Genomic DNA, 9,775 nt, shown 5'->3' on the forward strand with positions numbered 1-9,775 from the left:
GGCCCCACCTCATCCCTTTTAAAACAAGACTCCCAGAAAGCCGCACGCACATTATGTGCGCGCCACAGCGCCCCGGCCTCCCAGTCTCCAGACGCATTCTTCAGCGCCGTGAATGCTGTATTATGACTGTGGAGACAGTGAAGGAAAACTGGCACGTCCGCGGGTTTTATCTGTGCGGGGAAACGGAAAAAAGGACCTGGCATTGGGAAAGTCCTCGGGGGCTGTGTTTGAAACGTTTCCTTCAACCTCCTTCACATTTACAGGGAATGCGGCTCTGACGGTGTGCAGTTGCAATTGAAAACGCGTTTAACGCTTTCCCTGGACTATAGAGGTCCAGCTGTTACGGTAGCCTTCCATAAACAATATCGCACTCAATGTCAAGTTCCATAAACTACTACGGTATGATTCCGCGCATATGACACCATGTGAACGCGGTCACCCTTGCAATCTTTAATTGTTTTCATTCGTCAGGTCTCGAAAGCGAGAGCGATTTCTCCGGGTTTCGAATGTATTTCTGCGAGAGGCACGTTCTGCCGTGACTGACGGCCTCTCTGGCCTCGCCGTGAACCGGATCACTGAGCGTGGAGATTCTGGCTCGGGCATTGCCTCTCCATTTCACGTAAAGCAACCGTCCATGTGTATCAGGCAACCCTCAGTTTCTAGGGTTTATTGCGTGTCTTAGTTGTGAAAAGATAAAACTGACCCTTGATATTAATTTTTACCGTGTGTTTCTTACATACCAGGCCATGCTAGTTTGACGTTGACGCATGGAGTGCGTTGTTTCAGTGACTGCACCTCGCTTGCGTAGCAGTCTGGGCATATTCTACAAATAACTACAATGTAGTATAATGAAAAAAGCAAATTATCCTGTATTTCCCCATCCATTTTACTATGAGAGCCCAGAACACTTTCTTGTTTGCCTGCTTGACCTGGATACTCAGATCCCAGCCAGTTCTACATTACATATGACTCCCACCTGTCAGTCTATATGTAAATGCAATACAACATTATTAAACCACTGTTTAGTAGTAACCTCCAGAGTACAAAAAGGTTCAAGCTTCTAATAGAATTCACTGAGTCAGCTGCAAGGAAAGCACCCCCACGGGAAAAACCACTAAACAGGATAGCAGTACTGGTCTAGTTCAGGTGTGGTTCAATTCGGTCAGGAAGTCGTTCAGTGATTGCAGTGAAATTGTGTTTACTGCTACTGATGTCTCGGCCACACCACTCATCATACTCCTCACCCACACCCTTCGGCCATTCTCAGAACGGATACCCAGTTGGCGAAACCCCTCCCCCCACAAACACACTTGGTATTGCCTTAATTTTTCCCGTCGTGGAAACGCACCTATTAAAATGAGAATTAAAAATTATACTAGTATCGCTTAAACAGCAGAGGGGTCCTTTCTATTTCCCAGTTTTCCAGATGAATTTTGCCCTGGATATATAACCATCACGATGGTAGGATTTTAAATCTATAAATGTGATATGGTTTCAGAGTATGATATGTAGATTTCTAAGTGCTTAATGTCCTTGGTTTATACTTGTATTGGTGTTTATTCTTAATCCGGGCTGTGTTTTGTTTCTTTAAGCACTACGTCTGTCAGCCACTGTGGTAATTATAGAGAGACAGAGAGACTGGGGCAGGACAGCCCTTGTTTTCAACAGCTCCCAACCGCAGCACTCCTCTGGCTAGGGGCTTGAAAGTCAGCCAAGAACATTTCTCTTCCTTCATGCTATAACCTCTCTCTCTCTCTCTCTCTCTCTCTCTCTCTCTCTCTCTCACTTACATCCAAAAAACATTTGCCTTCAAGTTTAGCCTAACTATTCTGTCACATCTTTCTTGGCTTGGTTCCAGAAGGATATTTATCTTTTATCAAATGATTTTGAATTATAACAATTGTACAGGTCTGTGTGGAAGTATAAGTATAAATACAATTAAGTCCAAATTTTGTACTTTTATGTTAGCAGTATGTTTTCAGCATGCCTTGTCAATACCTTTGCAGCGGGGGTCAATATAGTGGCCAGTGAACCTAGCAGAGCTCCAGTACACTGCCTCAGCATTGATCAGATGATGTAAACATAGCTGAGAAAACCCAGAATCTCTGATACTGCTTCACTTTTACAAATAACTGCTCTAGCTTTACTGACCACTCACACTCTGACAACTGTTCTCCAGCCCAGGTTACATGGGAACTTCTCCCTTACTGTGGTACAACCATAAGCTTGATTATTCTCTCTCTATGTCTATCTCTCTCTCTCTATCTCTATCTCTCTCTCTCTGTCTCTCTCTCTCTCTCTCTCTCTCTCTCTCTCTCTCTCTCTCTCTCTCTCTCTCTCTCTCTCACTTATTTAATATAAGTGAACTCATAATTGTTTGGGTGTGAAAAATGTGATGGGCTTATGTGTGTGTGTGCGCGTGTGTGTACGTGTGTGTGTGCGCGCGTGTGTGCGTGCATGTGTGTGTGTGTGTGTTACAGTCTGAGCCTTCATAGATGAGTCTGACAGACTGTTCTAATGGACTGAAAGAAAGATATGCTATCAGGAAAACTCCCTTTCCCTAAGAGAGAAAAATCTTGACACTATACAAGATCAGCCGAAAAGCAAATGTTTTAACCACTTTAAACCATTTATTAAACCATTTATCATGGCTTCAAGATTTTTGAATAATTAGAATCATTTTGAGCTCTAGGTTGCATTGAAAAACACACATTTTCATTTGCATGCTTCTCCATATCTGTATTTCCTGCATAAAGAAATTGATTAAGATATTTTAAGAACATAGCTGACAAAAGATGAGAGGCCAGATACAAGTGCATCCTCCCTCCCTCTCTTTTGTTCGTCCACTCTCTCTCTCTCTCTCTCTCTCTCTCTCTCTCTCTCTCTCTCTCTCTCTCTCTCTCTCTTTCAGGAGGATCGGATGTTCCTGAGTCTTTAGGAGGGCAGTCGGTCGGCAGACGGACTGGCTCCACGCGAGACTGGGCTGCCGCATACAGCCAGACATTTTCTCAACTGCTTTACTCTCACTGCGCTCAACTGAACACATTTGTGGATGCCAAACATTTGTAGGCACATGCCTACACACACACACACACACACACACACACACGCACACACACACGAGAATTTTCATATATGCACATCCATTACAAAATGCAACATATATTCTCTGCACAGTGTGTTATGTGATTAGATATACTGCTAGATCTGGTGTATCATGAGAGATAAACTTTTATTTGAATAGTTGTTGTAGCCATATGAGAGCCATCTTAATAAGCAAGAAAGAATTACTGCTAAGTGAATGAAGCTTTGTACATGAAAGAGCAATAATAATTTTGGGCTGTCTGTGTTATGTTATGCATATATTTCTCCACTGCTTACGTGCATACAGTAGGACTGTAGGATCGGTACAGTATGCAGGGTTTTCACAGTCTATGTTTTGCAGAACAGAAAAAGAAGAATATACTACAATTGTTTTGAATGTCAGTATGTGCATTATTTTTGGAAAGTTCTCAATTCTATGGAAAGCATATTTACTGTTCCCTGAAAGGAGGTTATTTGTTATTTCATTATGTATGGATGCCATTCAGGAACATATGTTAACAGCATTAAAATTGCTAAATAATTCAGATACATGTGGTTCCTAATGTATTTGTGGTATTTATTTTTAATGAAATTACACATATATTTATTTAAATAGAATTCATATATATTTTCTTTAAAGTGATTTGTGTGATATTAATAAAAGAGATGAGAATGACAAAGAGGGCCATCAGTGATAATAGCAGTTGACATCTCATGTGTATCCTATACTGTCAGAATTACAAGAGAGAAGATACTACACTAATACCAATCAACTGTGTGTATGATATCAGAGAATATCACTGCACAAATTATTTAAGCCTACAGTTGTGTCTCTTTGCTTTGTTTAATGTTATGCATACAGCGCTATGACAAGACAGTAGCATAACACTAGGTGTTTATGCATTTCACATAGCCTACGTATTTAACAAGGATATTCATGTCTTCATTTAGAAACCGGAGTGTGGCCCTCAGTAGGGCTGCGTTATTACAGCGATATTTAAGGCTCGTCAGAGCGAAAACATTAAACTCCTGAAAAACACCAGAAGTGGCAGATTTTTAAAATTACTTTGCTTAATATGAATTATTTAGCAACCATTGAAATGATATCTATGCTTGTTTTACAGAACGACGGAGAAATTTACTAAAATAACGTTACAATAAGCGGGACACGGTTTCATCCGGAAGTTCCAAACTTCGGCTTTGTTATTTTCAGTGCCTGCTGCCACCTAGTGGTAACTTGGTCAACGGCTTGTTGGTAATGACCTTCGTCTAGTCTGGAAGAGCAGGACAATCATTGGCATCAGCATCTGGCTTGCAGCCACGCATCTATATTCAATATTTCCCTGAAAGAAACACGAGATGTCAATGCTTACTGGAGCTAAGCAATCTCATATGGTTTTTTTGCGTTTTCTGCTCCCATTCAAGAAGACTTGGACAGAAGCCTAAATAGCTGAGTGATACAGTGGTGATTTATAACCATGCAAAAGGTCTATTGTTTAATCTGTTAAATTACGATAGCAGATGCTGTATTTGTTTCCACAAAATCCAAACACTTCCTCATCATAATGAACATTCAGGGGTTCCTAACTTTAGAGTTGTTACTCTGAGATTTGTGATAGAGCCACAGTCCTTGGAAAGAGATCTTAGGCTATAAAGAGTTTTTCTTTTTTGTTTCTTTTTTTTTTTTTTTTTTTTTTTTGGAGTATGTATGCAAAATAAAGTCTAACTAATCCTTGCAAATGCACAGAAATTTTATATTATGACAAATTAATGTGTCAGTATTCTTTGCTTTCTAGGAATTAGAAAATCTTTGGGTGAATATAGTATTGCAGTATTCAGGACATTTTAAACATTACAATTATAGCATTTAGCAGATGCTCTTCTCCAGAATGAGTTATGTATACATATTTGTCAGTGTAACAGTAAATGTGCTCACGTCTTTGAGTGAGTGTTAAACTGAGACAGGTGAAATTTAAAAAGCAGTCTTTTTATTTTTCAATATTGTTATGTCACGCATAACAACTGTAGTAACATCCAAACAGTACTTTAAATAAGCTTACTAAAGTTGACTCCCCTTCAAAAAGTTTACTAATGCTGAGTAACGCCTGTAACTGACACACTTGTATCTGTATCAGGTATCCAACAGCACTCACACATGCAAATTACAAGCACTATATACCAAATGCATTACATTAGTGCCCTCAAATTGTTTATTGAGGGACTTTAGCTGGGAAGAGATTATATCCACCAACATTTACACTTTTAAACTGAAGAATGAATGAATGAATGACTGAATGAAAAAATAAATAAATAAATAAATAAATAAATACATTTATTTTATCTCAAAGTGTTTTTCTAATGCATGTACCTTTCAAGAAATAAATTATCTATATTTAATTTCAATAACACAACCCAGCATAAACTGACATGTAGATTTTTAACCCAACATAAACTGACATAGATTTTTAACCCAACATAAACTGATATGTAGATCTGGATAAGCTTTCATGAAGTAACAAGGTGACAAGTATAAACTTCTGATAATGTTTACTCTGACTTTTTAATAATTTAATATTTGAAATCAGATTAAAGTTTCTCTAATTTAAAGGTTTATAATTCAGTAATATGTAATTTACTCCCCATTCAGGAGGTCATGCGCATGGCTCAGTTGTTTCCTCAAAGGTTTTGGTTCACACTGTGTGCACAGTTTAATTATTTATAAATGATAGGATCTTTGTTACGCTGTGTTGAGCCTGGTCACAGGCATAGCACAGTGATGTGAGAAAGTCAACAACCAAACTCCCCCCATTACTCCAGCACGGAGGGTAAGAGCAGGTTAAAAGTGTCTACTTATATGAGTTTCATTATGAATTTTTTTAAAAAGCACATGAAAAGGTGGAACATGACTCATACAACTATATACCAAAGTGTTCTTTAAACTGCACACAAATACAGTACACTACAAAAAGGCGCACAATTGAAATACAGAATACATTGTTCCCATTTCGTTTTGTACTGACTCGTTTTCACCACAAGGGGGACCTACACAATTTCTTACTTAAAATGTAAAAGCACCTGTAACTTCTAAGTGTCCACCCAATAATCATCTTATATTAAAAAAAGGTTCCTCAAATGCTATAGTGGCAAGTGACCATATATAGAATAGTGTATCTGTGAGATTTGAGTCAGCACACAGTAATCCCTGTTATTCTCGTCACTATATTTCCATTAAACTCAGTAACCCCCATGGTCTGACTCGTGTGCTATAACTAGCATGTATCACCTGCTGGTACAATAGGATAGTTAGCTCAGGAGGCAGTGCCGGGGCCTGTGTACACATTAACGTGTGAATCACCCTCGATGAGTACAGCAACACACTGACGTTACACTTCAACTACGAGAGATTTTATGTCTGCTGTGAACTCAGTGACCCAAACGTGGCCATTTTAATAATCTGGCAAGAATAAAACACATAATATAAATCCAGTGATTCAGTGAGACAGAGCATCAGCACCCCAAAAACCTCCCCAGCGTCACAAGCCGTACAGGGAACAATATCAGATCAAGCTGCAAGCTATTATTTTGCCAGCAGTGAGCAAAACAAAAGTAAAAGATTTTCTTAAGACTAAATAATGACGTGTACCAACTGGCTGCATGTCAGCTCATTGTCTGTTGTGCAACCTATCTAGATTAAGTTTACAATTTAGGACTTCTTAGTATTGTAAAAATAGATTTTTGTTGTAAATCTACATCATAAGCCCAATTTACCTTACTCAAAGGTGCCCAAGCTTTTTGCAAGCCACTTGCTTATTCAAGCAGATTAGATTTTGTTTGAGTAATCAAACATGTTTAATCTCTTGTAATCAGTTTAGAATTTAAAAAAATTGTCTTCTGAAAACCCTTTTCTGATTCCCAGAGTGAACTGTTTCAAAGACAGCCTTTCCCTCGGCATATGTGTTGTGTCAGGTTTTGTTTGCTCAGAGCATGTGTGTGTGTGTGTGTGTGTGTGTGTGTGTGTGTGTGTGTGTGTGTGTGTGTATAAATGAGTGGTTACAATGTGCTGTGTATTTAAAATCACCAGAGCGAGTCACAGGTTATTAGGGAGAAGAAGCGTGTGTGTGTGTGAGTGTGTGAGTGGGTGGGAGGGTGTGTGTGTGTGTGTGTGTGTGTGTGTGTGTATGTATGTGTGTGTGTGTGTGTGTGTGTGTGTGTGTATGTATGTGTGTGTGTGTGTGTGTGTGTGTGTGTGTGTGTGTGTGTGTGTGTGTGTGTGTGTGTGTGTGAAAGGGGGCTTCAGAACAATTTATCCTGTGGTAGATTTGGATGTATGTGAGTTTCAGCAGAATTGATGGCCATGGAAAGAGAAAATATGACTTTATATTGCATCTGACTGCCAAGAAAGCTTCAGGATATGCTGTCTTGAGGCTGCCATAACACTCCACTCTGCACTCAACTGTTTCATAAAGCAGCCTTAATGACACCCTACCAAGCTGGCAAGATCCCAGGCCCCCTTGTAAAGGTGCACACATTCACATACACAGGTTCTGGCATCACAGATTGTGCATCTCTTCACACCTGTCTGTTGCAACATGCTGGCACAGAGTCTTCATGTCAGAACATATTTCCATAAACAGACAGCTTTATGACAGTTCTCTGCGGTGGGAAAGGTAACGTCTTACATTATACACCAAAAATTTCCAGCGTTATCTACAGTATTAAATTAACACCTAAAGTCTGGACACAAATGAACACTGTTAATTCAGCACTCAGCTGAATTTACTAGTGAGGGCAATGGTTAAATGGTTCAGAGGTTAAAATGGTCTATCCCCTGGTCCTAATTATAAGTACTCTAGCTTCTGTTGGCTTTTGGAAATGCATAGCCCCACATTTATAGGCTGTAAATACATGTTGGTGGGAAATTATAAATGCCAGCTTGTGGGAAAGAATTAATAGATAATATCCAGAGCTTTATCACCTCAGAAGCCAGTTATCAATGTTGCCCCAGTGTTCCAAGTGTTCACAGCCAATCAGATGCTCACGTCCTCTTAGTCTTGCCACAAGTCTTCCTGTGGGAGCCCAGCTGAGCCATTCACCCTCTCCATCCATCCTCCCCTCCACCCTCACCAGCCCTTTTCTCCAGGGTCCTCTGAATCTAGGTATCCACAATAGCCTTATCACCCATCATCTTGTACATGGTCATTACCCATTCATATTGCCTTTTGTATGGAACACACACACACACACACACGCACACACACATACACACACACACACACACACACAAATACACAAATACATACATCTGAAATCCCTTCACTTCCTCCCAGATCTGTCTGTTAAATCCCATCTGCACCCCCCACCCCCTCACCAAACACAAACACACTTGCACACACACACACACACACACACACACACACACACACACACACACACACCAGAGCAGCTGTCCCAGAGCTTGAACCCTAAGGGAATAAACAGGTGGTGAGCTTGTACTGGCTTCTGCAGTCAGACAGCACATGGCAGAACTCATAGTTGAAGTCCAACCATACATACACACATACAAACACACACAGAGGAGAATGTTTCTGTTAGTTTTTAGTTTTACTTCACTGAAATTTGATTGTTTGAACAGATCAGGATGTAACATTTCAGTAATAAGACATTTATAGAAAAGACCACAGAAACAGTTTATCTCAACAGCAGAAATTAGGATTACAAAAAAGCAAAATTATCTTTGCAGCCATTGACAGTAAAATAATATTTCACCTCCACTGGCCCTTATGAAATGTACAATAGCCTAAATAATGATTGGTTTCTGAAATATCTCACACTTACATGAAACAGAGCTCTGTACAGCCCTTTTTCCAACACGAATACCTCTGTATAAAATATTTTTAGGTTGTATTGACAGTTACCAAGTGGGCTGGTAAAAAAGCAGGCAGGAGAAGATGTGAAAAACACACTGATGGTTGTCTAAACTAGCTAAAGGAAGGGCCTCGAATAAAGTGAGCAGGACTGCACTTTATTTTTAACAGCATTCACAGTCTGTGTTAAGAGAGGAGAGTAAATTTTTCCCTACCCGGTGACTAGTGTCCAGTTCCTCACTGATTCTGAATGGCTTTGCAGTTTATCTATTAATCAGTTTTTGGAGGGGTAGTGATTGAATTGAGCATTTTATGCAATAGAGCCAAGAAGCTCTGTTTCTCATGGGTTTGGAGTGCATGGATGGAAAGATGGCAAATCTGTATTCAGTCTTGTTATGAGTCATATTTACTGTAGGCAATGATTCATCACTGTGATATTGACTCCGTTTTTTTGTTTGTTTGTTTTTTGTTTTTAATCAGTCCGCAATCTTAAATGTGTTGCAGCAGTTTTGGTTGGTGGCACACAATTCAGTGGAAGTGAGATTTAGACTTGACGTGCCTGAGATGAAGAGCTGAAGAATGTTTGGCAAATTGGCAATGATAAATCATTTAACACACAATGCTGGAGAGGGTGAAGTCAGAGTTTCATCAATTGCATTATATATACATGTGCAAAGAGTGCTGCCATTTGCCATTTTGTACTTTGAAAATAAAGCAAATAACCAAAAAAAAAAAAAAACCATACATACAAAGCACAAGGAAACTGATTTTACATGAAGATGTGCATGACGTATATGAAGTGTGATTGTAGGTGAGATTATGATCAT

This window comes from Electrophorus electricus, chromosome 23, assembly GCF_041902795.1.
Source record: "Electrophorus electricus isolate QZ-2024a chromosome 23, ASM4190279v1, whole genome shotgun sequence".
In the NCBI taxonomy this organism is placed as follows: Eukaryota; Metazoa; Chordata; class Actinopteri; order Gymnotiformes; family Gymnotidae; genus Electrophorus; species Electrophorus electricus.